The sequence below is a fragment of the Canis aureus genome, chromosome 23 (genome assembly GCF_053574225.1).
Source record: "Canis aureus isolate CA01 chromosome 23, VMU_Caureus_v.1.0, whole genome shotgun sequence".
Classification (NCBI taxonomy): domain Eukaryota; kingdom Metazoa; phylum Chordata; class Mammalia; order Carnivora; family Canidae; genus Canis; species Canis aureus.
The window spans coordinates 8,273,012-8,296,922 of NC_135633.1; the positions used below are offsets into that span (position 1 = coordinate 8,273,012).

The 23,911-nt window shown below is 46.7% G+C and overlaps 3 long non-coding RNA genes across 5 annotated transcripts; 2 read left to right on the forward strand and 1 right to left on the reverse strand.

Moving 5' to 3' along the window:
- Positions 1–828: 828 nt before the first annotated feature.
- Positions 829–21,925, reverse strand: LOC144294534 (uncharacterized). Of its 3 annotated transcripts, none has more exons than XR_013361895.1 (4): positions 14,232–19,307; positions 13,525–13,715; positions 2,960–3,079; positions 829–1,067 (listed from the first exon to the last, which is right to left on the reverse strand). It is a non-coding gene; the product is annotated as an uncharacterized LOC144294534 (long non-coding RNA). The 3 variants fall into 3 exon arrangements; XR_013361894.1 differs by lacking the exon at positions 829–1,067 and adding an exon at positions 21,746–21,925 and having other exon boundaries at positions 1,075–3,079; positions 14,232–14,448; XR_013361893.1 differs by lacking the exon at positions 829–1,067 and having other exon boundaries at positions 1,075–3,079; positions 14,232–19,305.
- LOC144294535 (uncharacterized) lies at positions 4,786–6,912 on the forward strand. Its single transcript, XR_013361896.1, has 2 exons — positions 4,786–5,074; positions 6,271–6,912. It is a non-coding gene; the product is annotated as an uncharacterized LOC144294535 (long non-coding RNA).
- LOC144294536 (uncharacterized) lies at positions 9,219–22,746 on the forward strand. The gene is made up of 4 exons (XR_013361897.1): positions 9,219–9,365; positions 16,657–16,786; positions 17,279–17,348; positions 21,333–22,746. It is a non-coding gene; the product is annotated as an uncharacterized LOC144294536 (long non-coding RNA).
- Positions 22,747–23,911: the final 1,165 nt, after the last annotated feature.

Below are 23,911 nucleotides of genomic sequence, written 5' to 3' on the forward strand. Positions count from 1 at the left end.
CTGACACGAGGCTGGAACCCATGGACCCTGAGATCATGACCTGAGCTGAAATTAGGAGTTGGACTCAACCAACTGGGCCAACCAGGTGCCCCTAAAAATACTTCTGGAGCAAGCAAAGTACATGGGCCAGCTGTACCTTGCACCTCCTGCCTCCACTCTTTGTTTGTAGTTATCTTTTTGATTAAAAAAAAAAAAGGCTTCTTAAATCTTGAGCCCTTGGAGGGGAGAAGCTCTGAGAGAACTGAAGGCAGTTTTACAAAGGGTCTAGATAACTGTCCCATACTGGTAACACATATTATATAAGTTCCCACGTTGGTTGAGAATGTGGGCTTTCAAGTCAGATCTAGTTTGGGGGTCTTAGCTCCTCTACTACTAGCTCCATGACCCCAGGCAAGTGATTTTTAACCTCTCTATGCTCTAGTTTCCTTTTTAGGAAATGAGATAATAATAGAACCTGTCTCATGGATTTTTGGGGAGTGAATGAAGCAATATATATAAAGTGCTTAGCATAGTCCTTGATGCATGTGAGCTGCTGCTAATATTATTTTTGTTGTTATTTCTCTTTGTTATGGGGTGGTCTCTGGAGCTAATCCCATCTGGTGAAGGTGGTTTAAAGACTGATCAATGCAGAGGCTACAGATCTTTTTAAAATGTATTTTTAAAAGGGGGCGCTTGGCTGGCTCAGTTGGTAGAGCATGCAACTCTTGATCTTGGGGTCATAAGTTCAAGACCCACTTTGGACCTAGAGCTTACTCAAATAACAAAAAAAATATTTATTTTTTTTAATTTTTTGAAGATTTTATTTATTTATTCATAGAGATGCAGAGAGAGAGGGAGAGAAAGAGAGGCAGAGACACAGGCAGAGGGAGAAGCAGGCTCCACGCAGGGAGCTTGACGTGGGACTCGATCCCGGGTCTCCAGGATCATGCCCTGGGCTGCAGGCGGCGCTAAACCACTACGCCACCGGGGCTGCCCCAAAAAATATATATATTTTTAAAAGAAAGTGCCTCATGTAGCTTCAGCCTTGTTGTTATCCAAAGGATCTTGTGCCCCTCTTTAAGTAGTTCCTGAAAAGTAACAAGGGGAATATTAAATAAATTTAATTTTCATCCTTCTACAGCTCACAAAATACATACATTTTTTCCTTTCTCTTCTCTTTCCCTTAGCTTTCTGTGTGATGGGGAGAAAAACCTTTAGGGAGGAAAAGGTTACCAGATTCATAAACCAGTTTTCCAATTACTGAGCTTTTGCAAAGGAAGATGCCATAATTGCTCAAAGTGAAAGGAAAAGAAAGAGATAAGAAAGTCAATTATCATGAGGATCAATGGTGAAAGCTTTCTGAAGGCCCAGGGAGTATTTTCCCCTGTCTTACCTGTCAGCAGACATGAGGGGAAAAAACTCCATACTAACCAGAAAATAGTGAGTACTTGTATTGCAACGATGCTCATGCTAGACTTTTCTTCCCTATTTTCACACACACACACACACACACACACACACACACAGTAAAGGACAATTGTGTCATGACATTCCAGCTCAAGTGAGGGGTAAGGATGAGTCGAAAGCCCAGACAGTGGGAGTTCCTCTGCTTCTGGTATGAATGACAAGGAAAAGCCTGATAAATCAAAACAAACCAAGAAAGATACTGGAGGAACAATTATCTGGAATTGTTGTGCCTTGATTTATTGTTATTTCCCACAGCCTATCTTTGGTACAGTCTCCGTCTTCAGAAGGCCAAATGTGGACAAGGACAAGGCAATTGCTTACAGGCAACTGGCTCACCACTGGCTGTTGAGCTGACCTTTTGGCTGATCTAGTGTTTTTTTTTTCTTGATGGAATGAAACTTGCTCACTGGAGGTCTGATGAGCACATGGGTGTTTTGTCTTTTGAAGCAACGATGGGAAATTTTTCCTGCAGTAGCCTTCTAGAACTCACAAAGCTGTGAATTTATAACTCCTTTCACTGACTTCAGGTGGACAAAGCCTTTCCGTTTGGGTTAATGTCTGGCTTGGTTTACCTTCTGTATACTGTTTACATGGTCTATGTTTACTTATTCAGTAAATATTTATTGGGCAGTAAAGTAACCCTGAGAATATAATAAACAAGACAGATGCACCCCCTGCCTTCATTAACTTTACAACCTATCAGGGAAGAGGATTATTAGGCTATTGTGATTGAGTATGATGAAACTTGTGTTAATAACAGCAAATATTAAATGATTATGAGGAGCCAGGTACGAAATACATATATTAACTCATTTACTGCCTGTGATAATTAGATAAAGTCAATAATTCCTTATCCCCATTTATTAGATGAGGAAACTGAGGCACAGAGAGGATAAATAACTTGTCCAAGGCTACCAACTAGTAGGCAGTAGAGCTGGGTGATGGACCTGGGCAGTCCGGCTTCAGAACCGGTGCTTTCAGCCATTATGCTCTAATTCAAGAAGCTGGGGATCCCTGGGTGGCTCAGCGGTTTAGTGCCTGCCTTTGGCCCAGGGCGTGATCCTGGAGTCCAGGGATCGAGTCCCATGTCGGGCTCCCGGCATGGAGCCTGCTTCTCCCTCCTCCTGTGTCTCTGCCTCTCTATCATAAATAAATAAATAAATCTTTAAAAAAATAACAATAATAATTCAAGAAGCTCCAGGTGCACAGGGTCAGGGACAGAGCTCTTTAATGAGCAGGATTGAGCCTGGGAAGTGTAGGTATATCCAATAAAAATACTTTCAGCTTCAAGTGACGTCCAGTCAACAGTGGCATAAAGAAGAAAGGAGTCCTTTTTCTACAGTAAAACATCTGGTGGTGTTTCTAGCATTGGTGCTGAGGCTATAGGAAGTCTGAGTTCCAGGAGGGACCCCTCTTCTTCCTCCCATTGCTCTACAGCAGATCCAGGTCACTAGCCCATCTCCAGGGAAGGAAGAGAGGGGAGCATGGGGTTGAGAGGTTTCTGCTTGCATACCTTCCTCTTATCAGGAAGTAAACCTTTCTCGATGATCCGTAGCCAGAACTGGCTTATATGCCCACCTCCGGAATAAGACTCGGGCCTGCCTCCCCTGAGACCAAGGGAATTTCTGGGAATCTGTAGATAAAAAGAAAAGAAGAGTGAATTTTGAGTTGGTAACCCACAGGGCCTGCCAGAGGGAATCCCGTGTGCAAAAACTAAGCAGAAAACCAGAACATGACAATAACAAGGGGTGAGAAGAGGCTCAGTGGGGCTGGAGACAAGCTTGACAGATGGCAAGAGGTGAGGCTGGAAAGGTGAGAGCCCAGACCATGAAGGCCCATGCATGCCATTTTGGTGATTATATACTTTGTCCCGTAGATGAAGAGAATCAATAAAGAATTTTAGACAGGGCCATGACCTGAGATGACTTGTTTAGAAAGATCATTTCTAAAAAAAGAAAAAAAAAAAGATCATTTCTGGCAGCTGAGCGAAGAATATTTGAAGGAAACAAGAAAGATGAGAGTCAGGGAAACCAGTTGGGAAGATGTCCTGAGCACCTGGCATGCACACGGTGGTGGAGAGAGGTGGGCCGCCACAACTGGGAGGGAGAACCAAAGACAGTGGTTGGATTTGGGGGCAAGGGCCTGAGGACACACGAGGACTTTGAAGAATATTATCTGCATTTCAGCTAGTAAGAACACTGCGACGAAAAGACAACTGCTGAAACCAAGCCTTGGGAATCAAGTTCACAATAGTGAGTTGGCAATTGCTACAGAAGGAAATCCACAAAGGCCGTTCGTTTAAGTAAATTTGAATTTTATTACACACACACACACACACTCATACCAAATCACTCCACAAGACTTAGAATAAGAGTCCCAACTTCTCCCACTAATATCGCTACTCCTTAGAGGTGTCTACTTAATTTAGTTGTTTCTTCTGAAATCTATCTCTATGCTTCCAACATAGTCATTCTGCTATTTCTTTTTTTTTAAACAATTTTTTTTAAAAGATTTTATTTATTCATGAGACACAGAGAGAGAGGCAGAGACACAGGCAAAGGGAGAAGCAGGCTCCACACAGGGAGCCCGACGTGGGACTCGATCCCAGAACTCTGGGATCAGGCCCTGAGTCGAAGGCAGACGCTCAACCACTGAGCCACCCAGGCGGCGTCCCCATTCTGCTATTTCTTGACTTCTAATTATGGAATATAGGATTTAGATTTCTCCCTGATTCTCCTCTTCACCTTCCATCACATGTGTGCCCATGAGTCACACACACACACACACACACACACACACCTCAATATCATTATATTATAATTTAAGGTTAAAACAATATTCAGTGTTTGCTTTATTATGGTTATATGAATATTCACAGAGGAGGCCTGTCAAATATTATGATGCATTGTCATTCTTGTACAATTTTTTTATTATAAATTGCCTAGCTTTCTATGAATCTAAAAGTAAATCATTATTTAACTTTTCTCCAGAAATGTAAATATTCTTTCGACATAATCAAGCACATTAGCTTATCTAATGATATCATTTTGTTTCTTGAATATATATCTGTTGGTGAGCCTTCAGTCCTCTTGCTCCAAATGCGAACTGGTTCCTCTCTAAGCCTGTGCATCAGTTAGCTATTTCTGCACAATGAATCGCTCTAAAATGTAGTGTTTGGAAACAACAATCACTTAATTCAGCTCACAATCCTGCGGGTTGGTAGTTGGAACTGGTTCCTCCGTGACTTCCATCACATTTTGCCAGCCAAGCAAGTCACAATGGCAGTCCAGAATCAAGGTGTAGAGTAGATTCCATGTTTCAGTGAAAGGTTCTAGGAGTCAGTCTGCAAAGAGTATAGATATAGGAAGGTGACCAATTGGGTCTGTCCATTCAAGCAGCCTGCCAGTCCGATGCATAGCCATTGTGCTGGGGTCTCCTCCCACTGCCACTGGGTTTCAGAAACCATAGCAGTGACTTTAACTGCATGTGCAGGAAGGCGTGAAGGCAGTGGCTCGGCAGGTGCTGGTACTTCTAGAACAACAGTAGATCCTGCAAGTGTTGGGAAAACTGCAAACCGGCTTCACCTGTTGCTTCAAGAAAATGATGTTTGTACCAGGGTGAAGAAGTGGTCAGTGTGATCCAGGAACTGCAGACAGGAAGCCAACAGGAAGGAGCAAGTCCCTTCCTCTTTCTCCAGCCCTCCCATCCCCCTCTGGCCAACCCCTTCCCCATCAGCACAAAGTAACAGGGAGCCAGTTGGCTGAGGTGGAAGGGATTTTCAGAGTCTCAGTCCAGCACCACGAAACGGAATATTTATTACAAGTGTGGGTTTATAGTTCTGAGATAAGAGACAACAGGCTAATAATGGGCAGGTCCTGTTTTCTGATTTCTAGGTCTTCCTTATTTATTGTAACCTCCTAAGAAAGGATGCATGTAAAGGCAAATTTCTTTAGGTCTCGAATGTCTAAGATATCATTAGCTTATCACTAAAATTATACTTTGGCTGGGTATGGCATTCTAGTATGAAAATCATTTCCCCTCAGGATTTTGAAAGCACTTGTCCATTATCTTCTAGCACCTACGGTGGCCAATAAGTCTGATGCCATGTGGATTTCTGAACCTTTGTGTGTCCTGTTTTCGTTGTTGATTGTTTGTTTGATCTTTTCTCTGTGGAAGCCGTTGGGATTTTTCTCTTTTTTTAAAGATTTTATTTATTTATTCGTGAGAGACACAGAGACAGAGGCAGAGACACAGGCAGAGGGAGAAGCAGGCTCCATGCAGGGAGCCCAATGTGGGGCTCGATCCTAGTACCCGGGATCACACCCTGAGCTGAGGGCAGATGCTCAACCGCTGAGCAATTCACAGTGAATTCCCTTAGTTCTGTTTTTTTTTTTTCCTCTTTAAATTAATTCTGCAAAGTGCTCAGTGGGCTTTTTCAATTTCAGAACTCATTTCCTTAAACTGTGAAACTTTATTGATATGTATTGAAGTCTTTGAGAATTCCTGCACTCATTTTTGTTCTCTCTCCGGAGTTTCTGTTAATCACTGTGGCACCTTCTAATGTTATTATTATTGTTATTTTACTGTTAACTGAGTAACCCCCCTGTTTTTAGTATGGTGCCCCCACCCTCAGCAGTGCTTGGTATCCCAAGACAGGAATCCCCCTGGTTCCACCTTGCCCCGGGTACATCTGAACTCTGGGCTATGGACAGGTACTCACTGGATTGTGCGGGCAGGGCCAAAGATGCAGGGGAGCAGGACAGCGCCTCTTACACCGGCTTCCAGCTCATTCTTCTACAGCCCCGCCTGTGCTCTGGATTTCAGATGTACGTGGTGCCTTCAATTTCTGACTCTCTGGGGATCCGCAGCATGAACCAGTTTCCTTCTTGGTGTCCCCCACGTGAGCCTTTGGTTCCCGTTGTGTCTGGTCTGCTAAGCTGACCTCACTTGCCCACCTGCTTTTATCTCTTTCGATCTACCCCTGACTCTGTCAGGACCACTGGAGAGCATCTCCATCGAGAGCGACCTGGGTCTGTCCCACAGATCGTCTTAGCTGAGGGAGATGCTGCATGTGCTTCAGAAGCTGTGCAATAAGGGTGCACGAAGGTCCCCCATGACTCAAGGTGCCCTGACTCTCTAGTCCCCTCCCACACTGAATCTGTGACTGGCCAATGGGATGCTAGCAAGTGCGGGTCAAAGCAGAAGCGTGTGCACGGAATTATATCCTATGGCTGCTAGGAACTCGGAGACCCCCGGGTGAAGACGCAAAAGCCAGCCTCCTGCAGAGAGAAAGACCACGGGGAGGGAGAAGCCAGACCAGCCAGCGGGGCCCAGCCGCAGCCACAGCCAACCCGACTGCACAGGAGCGAACCCAGTTAACACCTGCAGGAGTGCGTTCTCAGCCCAGCCCAGACCACCGGCTCCACACAACTGTGAACAAATAAAATGATTTTGGTTCTGAGCCATCATTTTTGGAGTGGTTCGTTTTGCAAGTACTAACTGGTAGCGAAGGGGTTACATACACTGAAGGCTTCTTTTTTGTTTCCTGTGCATTTAGGGATCACAGATCAAGGTTATGCTGCCTTTGCTCTGCGTGTCCCTGTAAGTTTACACTTATACTTACCTTGTTATCTCCATTTTAATATGGTTTGGGAAAGAAGAAAAAGTAAACATACACATCAATTCCATTCCTTTTAACCGCAAGTGTCCTTTCACTTCTCCTTCATCCTCCACCGGCTATTTCCTGAGCACCTAGTGGATGCCAGCCTCATTCAATCTGTACAATAACACCCTGCATTAGGCACTGTTTCCCCCTTTAACAGATGAGACAACCAAGACTCAGTGAGGTCAAGGGACTTGCTGGAGGTCACATAATTAAAAAGGAAGATTGGGGGATCCCTGGGCGGTTGAGCATCTGCCTTTGGCCCAGGGCGTGATCCTGGAGACCCAGGATCGAGTCCTGCATCAGGCTCCCCACATGGAGCCTGCTTCTCCCTCTGCCTGTGTCTCTGCCTCTCTATCTCTCATGAATAAATAAATAAAATCTTTAAAAATATAAATAAATAAATAAATAAATAAATAAATAAATAAATAAATAAATAAAATTGTTAGGATTTGTTCTTTCAGCTGAGTGTGGACAAAGCCCCCAAGTGTTCCCATACATTTTGTTGAACTAGAAAGTAGGTTGGGACGGATATGAGACCCGCCATTGGGTAGACTTGGCCAGCCAGCTGAGCGGATGCGGGTAGTGAAGAAGAAAGAGCGACTATGAATCCCACCTCCTGTTTCTCTGCCTTTGCCCTGGAGACGGCCAGGTGGCACCGCGAACGAGCGACAGCAGAGGGTGGACGTCCCAACTGGGGACGGTGGGGCACTGGATTCTGAGGGGCTGCCTTGGGTCGGCCTCCGTCTCCCCTGATCTTCTGCTGAGCACGGCCGTCAGCGCTGCTTGGGGCCTGGTGGTACTGGGGAAGACTGGTCGGTGCCACTTACGGGACGCTTTCCCAGGGTAAACGGTAGTTTCTGATCGTGCTCCTTGGTGCTGCGTGGGGAGCTGAGCCCCATGAGGCTCTACACGGTTTACGGCGGTCAAATGGTGACAACTCCAGGCGTTGCTGGGGAAGTATTCCCAGAAGGCCGCCAAACGACTTTGGTGCTCGGTGTGAAGGAAATTAAGTGCCGAGAAAAGGGTGTTCAATTTAGATCCATCTGGTCTGTTGCTTCATTCCTTTCTTTTTTTCCGGAAAAGAGAACGATGCAAACATACTTTGATTGCTCTAACCTGCTAGGGAGCAAGGGCGCTGCGAGCCTCGCATGCTAAAGAACAGGGAGAAAGTCTTCTAATGCTAACGGCTAGTAAGCGCAGCTCAGGGCAGAGGTAGCCACCAAGGTGCTGGCTGCCCAGGTCATGGCTCGTGGGGGAAAGGAAAGGGTGCGTGGTTTGAGAACACGGCTAGAAGAATGCAGAAGTGACCTTTGCTAGACAACGGTCTCTTAGAGTATCTTCTAGCCAGCATGTGGACCCCTGGAAGCTGGGATGAACAACGTCCCTGGATTGCAAACAGGAAAACCAAAGCCAGAGGTCCTGAGTTTTCTAAGTGGCCCCAACTTCAAACGCCCATTCTCAGTATTGGATCACGAGTCCGGAGTAACTGGTCAGTGCATCTCTAAAGCACATGAGCTTGTCACAGAAGACATCCCTATATGGCTGTTACTAAAAATGAGGTAAATAATAATTTACATTTATTAAGCATTTAACCATATGCTGATCAGTCTTCTACGTGCTGTACGGTCTTTTTTTTATATTTAGTCCCTCCACCCTCACCTCAGGCAACTTTAAGAGTAGTACCTGTCATTTCCTGAGTTTTGCATACACGTATACCGGGGCTCAGGCAGGTTAGCTAGATTGTGCACCACCTACAGCTACTGGGACCTGAATGCCTCTAGAACCCACGACTACCTCGGGTCAGAGCTACAAAGCCAACTGGCAGCACGGCTGCCTCTGGGGAGAGGGCCTGAGGGAGGACGGATGGGAGGCTTTCACTTTCCACTTTATCAAATGCTATAATGTGAATTTTCCTCCTGAAACATGTGTTACTTGTTTGCTTTCAGCATATATAACAAAAGGAAAAGCAAAGCTGGGGGAAATGGGATGGCAATGCAGCGTGTCTTTTTTTTCCCTCTCGTCTGCAATGTGGTTTTGGAGTCAGGACAAGTCACTGTCCCCATTATGTTAAAGGTAGGAATTTATGTAGGCACGAGGCAAGTCTAGGCCGGGGGCCAGGAGCTACAACAGAAGTCAGGAATGCAGGCATAGTGGAATTATCTTCAGAACCCCTATAAGCCACCGGTGGGCACGTAGAGATATGAGCAGGTTTAAAGAGAGCCCTTGAGACAGAGCAGTGGGCTGGACATTGCAGGTAAGTGTAAACTAAAAGCGGGCAGAGCCTGGAAGGCAGGGCAAGGTGACGGCCTGAAGCCAGAAGACCCAGAGGGGCGAAGGGGGTAGGGTCAGGGAATGGAGGTGAGGTCCCACGAGGAGGACCGTGAGCCTCTGCCTCAGCCAGGAAGCATCGTAGAGAGCTGCCGGTGAAGTCCTGAAAGCAGATGAAGGCGAAGGGGGAGAGGAAGGCCAGGAAGGTACACCCGGCCACGGTGGAGTGTGTGTGGAGGCAGGAAGAAGAGTGAATCCTGCCAACTTCACACTGAAAGCCACGTGCCTTTCATGCAGAGCGTCTACGTGTGTGCAAGGTTTTCCTTTCAGGGATGCACAGACGTGGGGGCATGCAGGTCACCCCTTGAGCTCAGCAAGAAGGAGACTTCTCAGAGGGGTGGCGATGGGGCGAGGCTTTCCAGGCCGGTGCGTCTGTGCCTCTGGCAGGACCTAACCCGTCTGGCCCACCACTGTAACTGCGCACCTAGCATCAGGCTGCTCACACAGTAGGAACTCCATCGTTATTTGTTGAATTAATTTGTTCGATAGATCTGTGAAATAGCTAAATGCCATTGGGAAAATCGTGCGATACCTTGGGATGAAAATGTCAAACCCTCTTTTGGTTTTTAATTAGTGATCCTCTTGATCTGATTGCTGGCATTTATTGAGCACTTAAAAGTGCTAAACCTTTATGGTTTAAGTAACAATCCGGATTTCACATTAAAAATCCAGGGACAGATGATACGGGGTCAGGTAGGGTTTGATCAGGGGCCCGGCTTGCTTTCTCCGTGACTAAGCTCTACCGCTCAGTAGCTGTAGCTGTTGAACAATCTAGCTAACCTGCCTGAGCCTTGGCGTACTTGTATGTAAAACCCGGGTAATGACAGGCCCTACTCCATGTGTTGCCTTTCTGCAGATGACATTTTATCCATGGATGCAAAATAGCTTCTGGCAGAAACTGGGACCATATAACGCCCCATTCATATGTAGGAGGAGAAATAGAGAGAAACAGAGTCAGTCCTCCTCCTACCCAACTTTTCTAAACGTTACTAACTGAACCCAACTGAACCAACCAGGAGAAAACCACATGTTGATTGGCACAGCCTAGGTAAGCCATCCCTGAACTGGTCAGTGTAGCAACAGGTCTGGGGTTATCTCGAGTGATGAGATCAGTTGTGACCCACCCCTGAAGCTTGGGATCCCGGCCGTCCTAGCTACATTCCATGGCTACTTTCAAAAGGGCAGAGAGATAAATGAATATTTACAAGCCAGATGAATGTCCGTTCGTTTAATCCTCACAACACGCTGAGTTAGATCCCATGCAGAGATGAGAAAAATGACTTCTGAGAAGTTAAGCAGCCTGCTCAAGATCACAAAGCTAATAACTGGCAACACTGGGATCTCAACCCATGTCTGACTCCAAGGCGCTCATCACTCAGCCACTAGACGCCTTTCCCCAGATCTCAGGCATTGCATGGGCCTCTCTGGTTCCCTCTAAGAGAAGCCTCTTCTTGTGATCACATCGGTCTGCGCTGGAGAACTCCTGGGGTCCGGCTTGAATCTCCTCTGGTATAAAACAAGGACCCTCCAGAGAGCCTAGGCTATGAGATCAGCTTCCGAGACCTCTGGATTTGAGCCTCACTTTGGGGAGCAGCACACGCCTACCTACTTGGGCTCTGACCAAGAGGTTGCTATAAAACCAGGACAGACAGTCCCTGTTCTTCTCTCAGTGGTCATTCATCAAGCAGTTACTGAGCATCTGCTCTCTGAGGACCCATCTGTCTGAAACCAAAGCCTGAAATGTTGTTTTCGGTGTCCTTGCCTGGTCTTTTCATTTTGGTCTGCTCCTTTGTTTATCATGCCCAGAAGCCTTCTCCTCCTCCTGGGCTAGTGGTGGCTCTTTGTCTCATGCCTGCACCCGGCCCACTTCCTTTCTCTGGACCCGGCATCTCTAGGACAGTAACTATTTGTCTCTTCTGAAGGTTGCAGCTAACGATGACAGTCTTGAGAAAGAGGCGGGCCCGGCATCCAGTCTCCAAAGGCAGGCATGCCACAGTCCATTTGTGATGTTTGCCAAGGGGGGGAAGGTTGGAGCCGCGGCCTGCGTGGAGCGTGTCCAACATTCCCGGGCCCATACCCTCCCTGGAGCTTCACGTTTGATATTCATAGAACCAGCGGCCCCCGTTGCTTGAGCTCCCGGAGGATGAATTTCCTGTGCTCGTATAATACTGACCATCTCTAGGTCCCTGCCTGCCTCTTCTGTTCTATAACTCTGAATGAGGCTGAGCCGTTTACGTGGTAGGTACCAGGAGGACGGAGCAGCCCGGAGAGAAAGAAGACCAAGAGTGATGAGGTCTGATATAGGCCAGAGAACTCTGAAGTGTGGTTCAGAACGTCTGGGTCAAGTGCAGCTAAGCACTAACTCTGTCTGGGGCCCTGTCTGGGCCCCTGGGGCAAGTCTTTGCCCCTCACCTGGCCTCAGTTTCCCCATGTGACGTTGGACTACATCAGGAATTATCAGTGGGGATGAAACCACTTCCTAGGGGGTGATTTGGACTTCTACAGAGACATTTTCAGTGTCACGATGATTAGAGGCTGCTTCTGGAATTTAGTGGGCAGAGGACAGGAATGACAGATGACCTAAAATATACCAGACAGCCCCTCACAGTGAACTGTCCCTCACAACTGTTCCATGTCCTACTGGACACTCACAGACAGGAAAAACTTGTCCATGATTAGCTGATGCTAGAACCAGGCTCTGTTTTAAATACGAATACAACTCATTTTTGGCATAACCGGTAGACATCGAATTTTTGAAAACTGGAATTCCTATATAAATCAAGGGCAGGGTACATCCTAAAAATAGTCCTATTGAACTGTGGTTTACTTGCTATATCAAATTCACTCATTTTTAAAGCATTATCTATTCAGTTAAGTATTTAATCAATTCAGTGATGTTAGTAAACTGGGTAAGTCAGGCAACCATCACTACGATGCAGATTCAGAACATTTCTGTCTCTTGTATCTGTTTGTGGTCAGTTCCTGCTCCACCCCCGGGCAACTATTGATCTGCTTTCTGTTTCAATAGATTTGTTTTTTTTAGAAATTTCACATAAATAGGGGATGCCTGGGTGGCTCAGCGGTTTAGTGCCAGCCTTTGGCCCAGGGCGTGATTCTGAAGTCCCGGAATCAGGTCCCACATCGGGCTCCCTGCATGGAGCCTGCGTCTCCCTCTGCCTGTGTCTCTGCCTCTCTCTCCCTCTCTGTGTCTCTCATGAATAAATAAATAAAATCTTAAAAAAAATTTTCACATAAATAGAATCATACAACATGTAGCCTTTTGTGTTTCCCTTTTTTTACTTAGCATAACTTTTTTTTTTTTTTTTTGAGGTTCAGGTGCACTGTGCAATGGGTCGGTAGTTTGCTTGCTTCTTACCGTGCCGAGTGGTATTCCACCAAAGTGTACCACGTCTTTCTTTTCAGCCCATCACTAGTTGATAGACATTTGGAATGGCTCCCTGTTCTGGCTGTTACGAATAATGCTGCTGTCAACATTCCTGAAGTCTTTGCATGGACATGTGTTTCCATTTCTCTTGAACAGATACTTAGGAAGGAGAATTTGTGGGGTTATATTATTATTATTATTATTATTATTATTATTATTATTACTTTGATCAAGAGTTGTTTAAATTCCTTTGGAACTCATTTTGGCAGGTGCAAAATGAACCTCTGAAGCATGAATGCTAGAATTCATTTTGGAAAACTGACACTACTCGTGGTGTCTGAGTCACCAATACAACACTCCTGGATCCATGTACGTTTGGAGCTTATTGCAGACGTATCCCTTGAATTCTCTACATCATTTTGTGCATAGGTATAGGCTCTGACTTCTTCCTTATGTCCCTAGTTGGGTTGTACCCAAACATGTCCATAGTAAAGTATATGTTATTCCTAATACGTTACTCTATTTCTCTCCTATGTAATATAAGGGTATTAGGGTGATTTTTAAAAATCATGTATACAGGTTGCTTATATTACTTCTGTTTCATTTCAGGATAGTAAAGAAGGTATACAAAAGATTTTTTTCGAGAAACAGGGTCATGGGACAAATTGGGAAGAACAGATGACTTTAAGGGCCCTGGTACCTGTGAATGTTTAAATCCCGTGCTCAGAGAGGCTTGATTAGAAAGGCTACAGCTGGTAATCCAGATCTGAAGCAAACAGCAAATCAAAGCAATTGTCTTGCACCAGTTGTTTTGATCATCTGACTGTGGCTTAGCTCTTTCAGGCCAGAATCAGGAGAGACCGAGGAATAAACAAACCCAAGAGAACCATCCTGAAAATGAACAAGAAGAGAGCTTCAGGTTCTATTACTCAGCCTGGGTTTCACAGTGAGTCACTAAATCACAGGCTGACCCAGCAGGTCCTGGCCCACATTCTACAGATGCAGAAAGGTAGCCTGAATAACGTGGGGGCGGGAGGGAGGGACGGACAGGCTGCACCAGCCAACCAGGTCTGGGGGACTTCGGAAGCCTCCTAACTAGACGTCTCTTCAATCAGACATTCTTTAGGCCTTTAGACACTGAGCCTGGGCAGGGAAAGCCTGGGATGAACCCGGAGAGCAGGCCTCAGGTTCCTTGCTCCTTGCCTAAGCAGCTCTGGCCCTCGCTTGCCTCCTCTTCAATTAACCTGTGGACTACCCCAGGTAAGAAGGAGGCACTAACCTGTTGTGACTCGGGCTAGGGAGTTTGGGAGGTCCCAGCACCCCACCCACTTCAAGTGCTCTATCAAAGTCCATGCCTGTGTTACTTTACCTCCCTGGAGTCCCAGAAAGTAAAATTATCTCCACTACCTTAGGTTCCTCGGTGCTTCCTTGCCCCTTGGTGCCGGGACTGGAGGCAGTTGATTTGCATCTTGACCTGGCTCCGCACGGTCATGTTCTTCATGGCTGCTCAGCGCTGCCTCGCCAGTTAAAGACACGTTCATTAGAGAAGTGAATATGACTCTGGGAGATCAGGCCATGCAGGAAGGGGGCGCAAACATGGCCCTGGGGCCCTCTCTGGACCCACCTGGAAATGGGTTGTAGACAGGGAATCTCAAGGTTGGGCTCACACCCTGCCCCCACCCGGATCCCTCTAGGAAGTCGGGATATAGAGGAGGAGGGGGCCCAGTGTTCGGGGCTGTTTGGTCACCCCGGGTGAGGTCATCATACAACGCTGGATTTTTAGGGTTTGGGTGCTGGTTGGTTTGTTTTGTTCTTTGTTTTTAAAACACAGACCTTGACAACCGGTTGGCAAAAGCGCTAGTTACCTGCAAAGGAAGAGTCGTTCCAAAGGAGCCTCTGGTGCCCACGGCGGTCCCCTGGGCCTCGGAGACTGGGTCACACACCTAAGACACGGCTGAGTGGCCTTCCTGGGCCGCTCACACGGTGGAGGCCCAGCTGTCCACATGGGGCCTGGCCGCTCGTGCCAGGGTGGGCACCAACCCTGCTTTTACCTACAGCAAGCTCCGGAGCCGCACCCGGCTTTCTCGGGTGTAAGCACGCAGTAAGTGGATGTTCTAGGCTGCGGCGGGTGGAGGCGGCCTCCAGCCCAGAAGGGAGAGGAGGCCCAGGAGGGGCTGCGGCAGGTGGAGGCAGGAGAGGAGGCCCGGGAGGGGCTGGGGCAGGTGGAGGCAGGAGAGGAGGCCCCAGAGGGGCTGGGGCAGGTGGAGGCAGGAGAGGAGGCCCCAGAGGGGCTGGGGCAGGTGGAGGGGCCTCAAGCCCAGAAGGGAGAGGAGGCCAGGGAGGGGCTGCAGCAGGTGGAGGGGGGGCTCCCACCACAGGACCCTAGTTCCCAGGCATCCTCTGGCGTTGACGCTGGAGGGGGTGTGGGGTGTGGGCAGGGCCCTGTGCCGCCTGGCTCCTTCGGGGCTTCTGTAGCCCACCTCCCACCTCCCACCTCCCAGCGCCCAGCGTCTGGGGCCCCAGCCACCCTCTGGGCAGCTGCTCCGCTGCAGGTGGTCAGCAAGGGACCCTGAGGGAGCACGTCAGCCCGGTTTGCACAAGAGGCGCAGATGAAGCCCTGGGAGGGAGGCCGGAGCCTGTGCCTTGCAAGCAGATCGCAGGGGGCCTGCGAAGGCAGGAAAGCAGATTCACGGCTTGAAAAGCAAGAAACGATAAGGTTATTTTAAGCTTGGTTGTGCACTGGTTGCTGATGGAGCGTACACGTGGCCTGCACCCAGGTAGATGCACAGAAGAAGCTGGGCAGGATGGAAAGAAGTGTGGCCACGGGCCTTGGAATCAGGCCGTTTGCGTTTGCTTCTAACCCCTCAACTTCCTGTCTTTGCAACCCTCCGGTCCTCAGTTTCTCATCTGAACCCTCCTAGGGCTGCTGTGAGGATTAAGTGAGACTCCAGGAAAGTCTTACAAGAGCACCAGGCATACATGATGAGCTCCCATCAAACGTCAGTGGTTATTAGGCGCCTATGCAGCAGCTAACCCGTGAATTGGCTGATTTTTATAGTGGGGTGCTGGATTTGTCGCCGTCCACAGGGTGATTCTTTTCCTTGCAGGGCCCAGCTCCATTCCAAGATCTGCTTCTATTCTATAAAATGTTAAATTGGGCAAGGTCGTGTCCAGACCATTTAATTTTTAAAATGTAAATTCAGTGGTTTTTAGTATACTTGCAGAGTTGACCAACTGTCACCATAATCTGACTTTAAATCATTTTTATCACCGGTGCTCCTGAGTGCTGTAGTGGGTTAGGGTCCAATTCTTGGCTTAGGCTCAGGTCCTGATCTCAGGGTAGTGGGATTGAGGCCCTTGTTGGGCTCCTTGCTCAGCCGGGAGTTTGCTCGGGTTTGTCTCTCCCTCCCCTCTGCCCTCACTAAAATAAATAAATCTTTGTTAATAAAAAAAATTTTTTTAAAAATTCATTTTCATCACCCCTCCCCCAAAGAAACTGTACTTACCATCAGTCATTTCCTACTTTCCCCCAAACCTTCCCACCTCCAGCCTAAAGGTCTATCTCTACAGATTGGCCTATGCTGAACATTTTATAAAAATGGAGTTAATAGTATGTAGTCTTTTGTGACTGGCTTCTTTCACTTAGCCTAATGATTTCAAGGTTCATCATCAGTTAATAGACCTTTGGGTTGTTTCCACTGCGGCGCTATTATGAATAATGCTGCTGTGAATATTTTGTACAAGTTTTCGTGTGGACATCTGCTTTCATTTCTCTTGGCTACCAGGAGTGGAGCTCCTGGATCATTAAGTAACTCTCTGTTTCTCCTTCCAGGAATCGTCAGATTGTTTTCCCAAAGTGGCTGCACCTTTCCACATTTTTATGCTGGCAACGTGTGTGGGTTCCAACTTTTCCCCCTCTTCCCTAACACGTGTGACTGTCTGCCCTTTTCACAGTCATCCTGGTAGGTGTGAAGTACTATCTCATGTGGTTTTCATTTGTATTTCCCTGCTGGCCAGTGATGTTGGGTGTTTTCTCATACGCTTATTGGCCATTTGCATGTCTTCTTTGGAGTAATGTGTATTCAAATTTTTTGCCTATTCTAAAATTGTTTTGTTTGTCTTCTTGGTTGAGTTGTATTTTTTTTATATGTTCTGGATTCAAGTCTTATCCAATATATATGATTTGCAAATATTTTCTACCGTTCTGTGGGTTGTCTTTGCACTTTCTTGATGGTACCCTTTGAAGCACAAAAGTTTTCAGCTCTGATATACTCCAACTTGTGAATCTTCTCTTTTATCACTTGTACACTTTTTGTCATATGAAAGAGATAATTGCCTCATCCAAGGTCATGAAAGTTTACTCTTATGTTTTTTTCTAAGTCTTATAATTTCACATCTCTCCTTAATTTTATCTTCTATGACTCATAATTTTGTCTGTCTTTGTCCAATTTCAGTTGAAAAAAAGGAAGCTAAGACCCCATGAAGGTAGGATTTGCTCCAAATTACATTGTTAATAAGTGTTAGGTAAGTAATTCCTAAAAGAACAACTTAATTTTATATTGCCTGATATCTGTATAACTGTAAGACCTAAGACAGTCTCCAGCCATGTTAAAAATCAGAATCTAAAACAAAATTTACACTAATCCTGAAATGGAATCAACCTTTAATTGGAATCTAATAGCAGTAAGAACAGACTTCATTTCTTGAGCAATTAGTCTGGGTCAGGCACTGCAACGTGTATTCATTCCCTTTCCACTTCTCAAAGCTACATCGTCAAATAGGTACTATTATTATCCTTATTTTAAAGATGATGAAATGGTTCCCAGAAAGCTTTTGAAGTAATATGTCTGAAATCACATGGTTAATAAGAGGCAGAGCTGGATTTTAAATCGAGAGTTCTCAATCTTCGTGTAGGGTGAACTATTAAAAAACCCAATGACTATGGCTGAAACCCTAATAAAAGGGCCTTTGACAAGACAGGTATCTGCTGATGACACGAAGTGGACCCCAACTGCCATGCCCATTCCTTGTCACATCTGCTGGTAATTTCTCTTGGTGGGGTTGTGTTGATTTGTGGTGGTGAGAACCCGGATACCACAAAGCATCTGGGTTGCAGTGGAAGTCCTGATTCGTTTTCTTTAAATCCAATTTTCCACTTGGTTTGGTAGGGCAGGAGGTTGTCAAATTCTGTGACAGAGGTCAGTCCTATAAGGTGTTTGTCTCTATTTACATAATTCACTGGAACATTTTGGGGGGAGGGGGAAATCCATCTTCACTGACATTAGCCTCAGGAACTCTCCCTGGCAGGAGGGAGAAGCAATCCCAGGGTTAGGACTCAGTGTTAGCCCCGTACAGAGGTCTAAGTTTGCAGTTTCAACCAGGCATATTTATTTACATGTGGAAATTCCCAGCGGGAAGCTGAAGTACACAACTTAGGAGTGGTCCCCAAGTGGGAAATTGAATAGTACACTGAGCTCCTTTTATTTCCATTTAATTTACCGTTGGTATCATTACCATTATTTTGTTAATCATTTCACTAGCAGTGATGTAACTTGGGACCAGCCGAGGTAATTGCAGCCAAATGGGGGAGATGCTCATCTGCAGTATTTAGATAGCAAAGGCTTTCATTCACCTTTTTAGGGATGGGTATTAGTTCCTTCCTTTATTCATGGAGCATAGGGCTGCTGAGAAATGCTGAAGATATTAAGAGCTCCCTGCAGCTTAATGAACTCTACACTTGGCTGAAAAGAGGTTTCTGTAATTTTCGGCCTGCTGCTGCCTGAAACTGCACAGCGAAGTGGTTTCCTGAGATCTAACAAGCCCACGCCTGCCCGATGGTCTGGGCGATAGGGGGTGATTGTTCACACCTTGCCCTCCGACACCTGACCACTGCCTGACAGGCTGTGTGACTTGGGGCAAGTTACTTCTGCTGTCTGAGTCTCTCTTTGCTTATTTATCAAAAGAAGGCAATACTTCTTGCATACTGTCAGGCAGTGAATGAGGTAAGATGGCTAAAAGGCTCGGAGCAGTCCTTGGTCCATAATAGGTGTTCAGTAAACGTTGTTTCTTTCCTTCAAACGTGCTGGTCTGCAGGACTTCCCAGCTAAGCTTCAGGATTTTGGGGGAGCAAGTGCAAGGAAAGTTTTGAGGACCTAGTGGCTGGAAGGAAGGTAGCTTTCGTTGGCAAAAATGACGACCCTGGAGAGGCTACACAGGTGTTCAGGATGGGACTCAGACTGCACGCTCCCCCTGAGAGTCCAAGGGCAGGCCTTGTTTGGGGGCTGCAGAGCTCCTGTGGCCCAGCGGCTGCCTCCCACTGCGCCTCTCTGCACCTCTGCCCTGGCTCACTTCGCCCTTTAGCTCACTGCTTTGGGTCCCTCTGATGTGCTAGACAGGCCCTCCGGGGTCCTTCCATAGGCTGCTCCCTCGGCCGGCCAGTCTCCTCTCTCCCTGGACCCCCCCCCCCTCCCGCCCCCTAGGTCTTGGCTTCTTCACAGTGTCCTCGCTGGACGGCCCCCGATCAGCCCTCACAGAGCACCCTGTGCTTCTCTGCACAACACAGACTGCTTCGTAGCTACATGAGCTTCTGTTTGTGGGAGATTTTTAATTTTTTTTAAAGATTTTATTTATGAGAGACACAGAGAGAGGAGAGAGAGAGGCAGAGACACAGGCAGAGGGAGAAGCAGGCTCCATGCAGGAAACCCGATGTGGGACTCCATCCCGGGACTCCAGGATCACGCCCTGGGCCGCAGGCAGGTGCTTAAACTGCTGAGCCACCTGGGCTGCCCAGATTTTTAATTTCAAATACCTCTTACCACCAGCCACTTGTTTCTCGAAGCCTAGGCAAAATACGCTCTAGGAGGGGTTCCGTAATACATGTTGGAAGAGTGAAAGAGGAAACCCTTTCACAAAACAAATGGGTGGCCTTGACGCTGACTGTTGAACTCTCAGTCTTGGGCTGACTTCTAAGGACGGGCAGGGAGATGAAAGCACTAATACTAGCTGACACGGTGTGCTTTCTAGCTGCCAGGAGCTCTTCTAAATACTTCTGTGCACTAACTTATTCAGTCTCGAGTAGAACCCTATAATTACTATCATGCCCATTGTAAAGATGAGACAACTGAGGCATGAAGAAGTCATTCGCAGGTAGTAAGTAGGCAGAGCCATGCCTTGGACTCAGACACTCTGGCTCCAGGGTGTATGTTCTTAGCCATTAGCTTATCAGTTCAACACCCGTTTTCCTCCCCCCCGCCCCGGAATATGCTTTCCTGCTCCAATCCTCCCCTTCCCCACACCCACACATGATTTGGGCCTCAGGTCCCATGTGACATAGCAAGTCCTCAGGGAGACCTTCCCAGACTCCCACAATGGCTTGAGCCCCAGGTCACCAATACTCACAGCATCCGAATTTTGCATTTCCTCCCCGATTGCAGGGCATGGCTTACTTATTTCTGGACCCTCTGTAGCAACTAGCACAAGGTTCAGCACTTAGTAGGTACTCAAAACTTGTAGCTCCCATGTCCTCAGGAGCTAGCTGTTAATAATATATGTCATTTCTTATTTAAAAAATTACATTAACTTGATCCAGCTATCCCACACCTAGAAATTTACCCTAAGGAGATAATCATGCAAGGACAAAATAAAATTGATACGACACGTTTCATTGGTAATGGTAAAAATTAGAAACAACCTAAAATGCTGATGAAGAGGGGACTAGTTAAATAGATCATTTCCCCTCAGGACCCCTGGATGGCTCAGCAGTTGGGCATCTGCCTTTGACTCAGGGTGTGATCCCGGGGTCCCGGGATCGAGTCCCACATCGGGCTCCCTGCATGGAGCCTGCTTCTCCCTCTGCCTGTGTCCCTGCCTCTCTCTCTGTGTGTGTCTCTCATGAATAAATAAATAAAATATTTTTTTAAAAAAGATTATTTCCTCTCCATATAATGGAATCGTATGGTGTCATTCAGAGGATAAGGTAAGCAAGTTTATAGATGGTGATTTAGAACCTTATTCATGCTGTTTTGGTGAGTGTTAAAGAAGAAAAGCAGAAGATTAACAGGCCACTTGACTGAGAGCTAGTTGTCAGGTGCCCTGCTGCCCTTTTCGTATATTAGCTCATCAGTCATCACAACAGTCCTATGGAATAGGTTTGTTCTGTTATAATCCCCAAGTTTACAGACAAGTAAACTGAAGAGTAAGTGGCTAAGCCAGATTTCCACCCACGGCTCTCTCCAGAGCCTGTAATCTATATTATGCTGTCTCTGTGGTCCTGTTATGTAATATTACCCAGACCCTGTGACAGAGACTGTCAGATACCCTTGGGTACCCGTTTCCCCTTTTGTTCATGGTAATAGGATCTGTAGCTGGGCACAGGGCTGCCAGAACAAGGACTACATTTCCCAATGTCCCTTGCAGCTACGTAACTTAGTTCAGGCCAATGGGATATAAGCAGAAATATATGTATTCCTTTGGCCTTTCTCTTGGAATCTATTTTTTTTTTTTTTTTAGATTGCAAATGCAGTCCTTGGGAACATGAGCTGGAGGCCACATACAATAGAGTGACAAGACAACGAGCCGGGGTGACTGGCACCGTGGAGATCCTTGCCAATCCGAACCACCTATGCAGACTTCCACGTGGGAGAGAAATGAGCTGTGATCATGCTTACATCATCGTTCTGGTTGTCTGTCGTTTGTAGGTGAACGTAACCTGACACATGCATACAGAAATTCTTGCAAGGTTGCTCATAATGTCAGCAGTGGTTCCCCCAGGATTGCAGGATTCAGAGGGATTTTTAGGTTACCTTCGTAATTCTCTGGGTACACGAGCCACTTCTTACAAAAGCAATAAATCAAAAGAAAAATAGACCACAGTAGCCTCTACCTTCTGCCCTACGGTTTCAGTTCAGCGGCCAAGTTCTCACCTGCTCTCAGCCCATCCGCACACTGTGTTTCTGGCCGACTGCTCGCCCTGCTCTCTGGAGTGCACTTCTGGCTTGCCTGACATTGAGGTTCAGGCTTACATCTGCAAAATGCATCTGCAGTACACCATTGTGTTGGGAGGGGGCGGAGGAAGATGAGCCTCCTCCTCCCTGGGAGGGGAAGAAAACCAGAAAATCAAGCCAGTTAGTGTCTTCAGAGAGAAGACAGATGGAAATATATCTGTAGTTCATTCATTTATTCCATAATTATGCCCGGGCGGGGGGGTGGCATATATGGTTCTAAGCCCTCTTCTAGGTATGAGGGTAACAGCAGTAAACGTGGACTCTTTGTTGTCATGACGCATACAGCCTAGAGGGAGGGACAAGCAAGCATCTAGATGCTTCTGTGCCAGCCTGTCTTGTTGAGCTGGCCTGTGTCTGCATCCATGTTACTGAGAGTTCTATTTCCCAGAAGATCTCAGGGCCTTAGTGCCTCATTCATTCACTTGAGAAAACATTTTCCGAGCGTCTCGAAGGGCCAGGCTGTACATCGGGAATTTAGAGGTGAGCAAGACTGCCTGTTTTCGAGATTTGGCCAGTCTGATGGGAGTGTCAGCACCATAAACGATTGCAACATAGTCAGAAGGGAGTCAGGTCCCACACAGGCCTCTGGTGGCAAAAGGGACTCCCGGTCTTGCCTGTAGGAGGGGTACAAGGAAGCCTTTGGAGTCGTCCCAGCTCCCCGGGAATGAAAATTACCAGGTATGTCCCAGGCCCAGTGGACACAATCCTCTCTGAGATGCAGACATCAGCACCAGTAAAGTGCACCCTTTATCTTTCAAGTACACAGAGGCCTTGGCTATAGTCTAAAATGGGGTTCAGACACCTGTGAGATAAAACGGAAGGGCTGGGCTTTCTCATCCTGAGAATAAAGACCCCCCCCGCCCCCCCCTTAAACAAGATACAGAAAGCAAAGTCCTTAAAGGGAAAAGGATGTGGGCGGGAGGTGGGGGTGACTGAGGGGGGCACTTGATGGGATGAGCACTGGGTGTTATTCTATATGTTGGCAAACTGAACACCAATAAAAAATAAATTTATAAAAAAAAAAAAAGGAAAAGGATGGTGAATCTATTTCTAAAGGAAACTTCTCCACCCTAGAAGAGACATCCATAAACAAAGCTAAAATGAAAGCGCAAGGGGGAAAGTGTTTGAGAAACACAGAGACAAAAGATTCCCATTTAGATTACATAAGGAACACCTGAAATCAATAAGAAAAAGTTAACCCAAAAGAACGATGGGTAGATCATAACTAGGTGATTTCTCAGCTAAGAAAATTGAATGGACAGTGGAAATATGAAAATATGCTCAAATTTACTAGTAATGAAGGAAATGAAGGTGCAAACATGAATGAAATACTATTTTTTCACCCACCAGAATGGTAGCATGGAAATGTTTGGTATTACCAACTATTGGCACATGTATAAGGAAGCAGCACTTGCCCCTCCACCCCCTGTGGGTGGGGTTCGGAGCCAATCTGGCAATATCTATTAAAATGTAAAACACTCAAATACTGGGCCTCTGCGGTTCTCTTTCTCCATACCTGCCTTCAAGAGGCGCCCCCCCTGCCCATGGGAAGGCACGGACAAGAATGTTCACTCCAGCTTTGCTTATAGGCACTGAAAAAAAAACAGAAGAAAACAGCAAAACTGGCAGGAGAGGAAGCTGCTTAAATGCCTGTTTATAAAGGACCTTGCTATTCTGTATTATGCAGTAATATGCAAAAAATAAGAGCACGGTTGGAGTTTTGCGCTGACATGGAAAAATCCATAGGACATACCCATGAGTGGAAAGAAAGAGTAAGTTGTGGAACAACACAGAGCATGATACCTTCACAGGAAACCAGAATCAATTGTTCCCATAGAAACTGTGTAGAAGAGGGTCTGGAAACATAAATGCCAAACTGACAACAAAAATTAGTTCTGGGGAAAGGAAGAGAAGAATGAGCGCTGGGACGGCCTTATCGGCCTTATCTCTACTGCTTTGGCTCGCTTAGAAGGGGATGTACTCATGCATTTCTTGTGTGGTGTTGTTGCAAAGTAATAAAATAGATCAGGGGTCGATGGTTGACAGCTTTCCCTTTTCCCAGCCTCCGAGGAACAGAATTCTCAC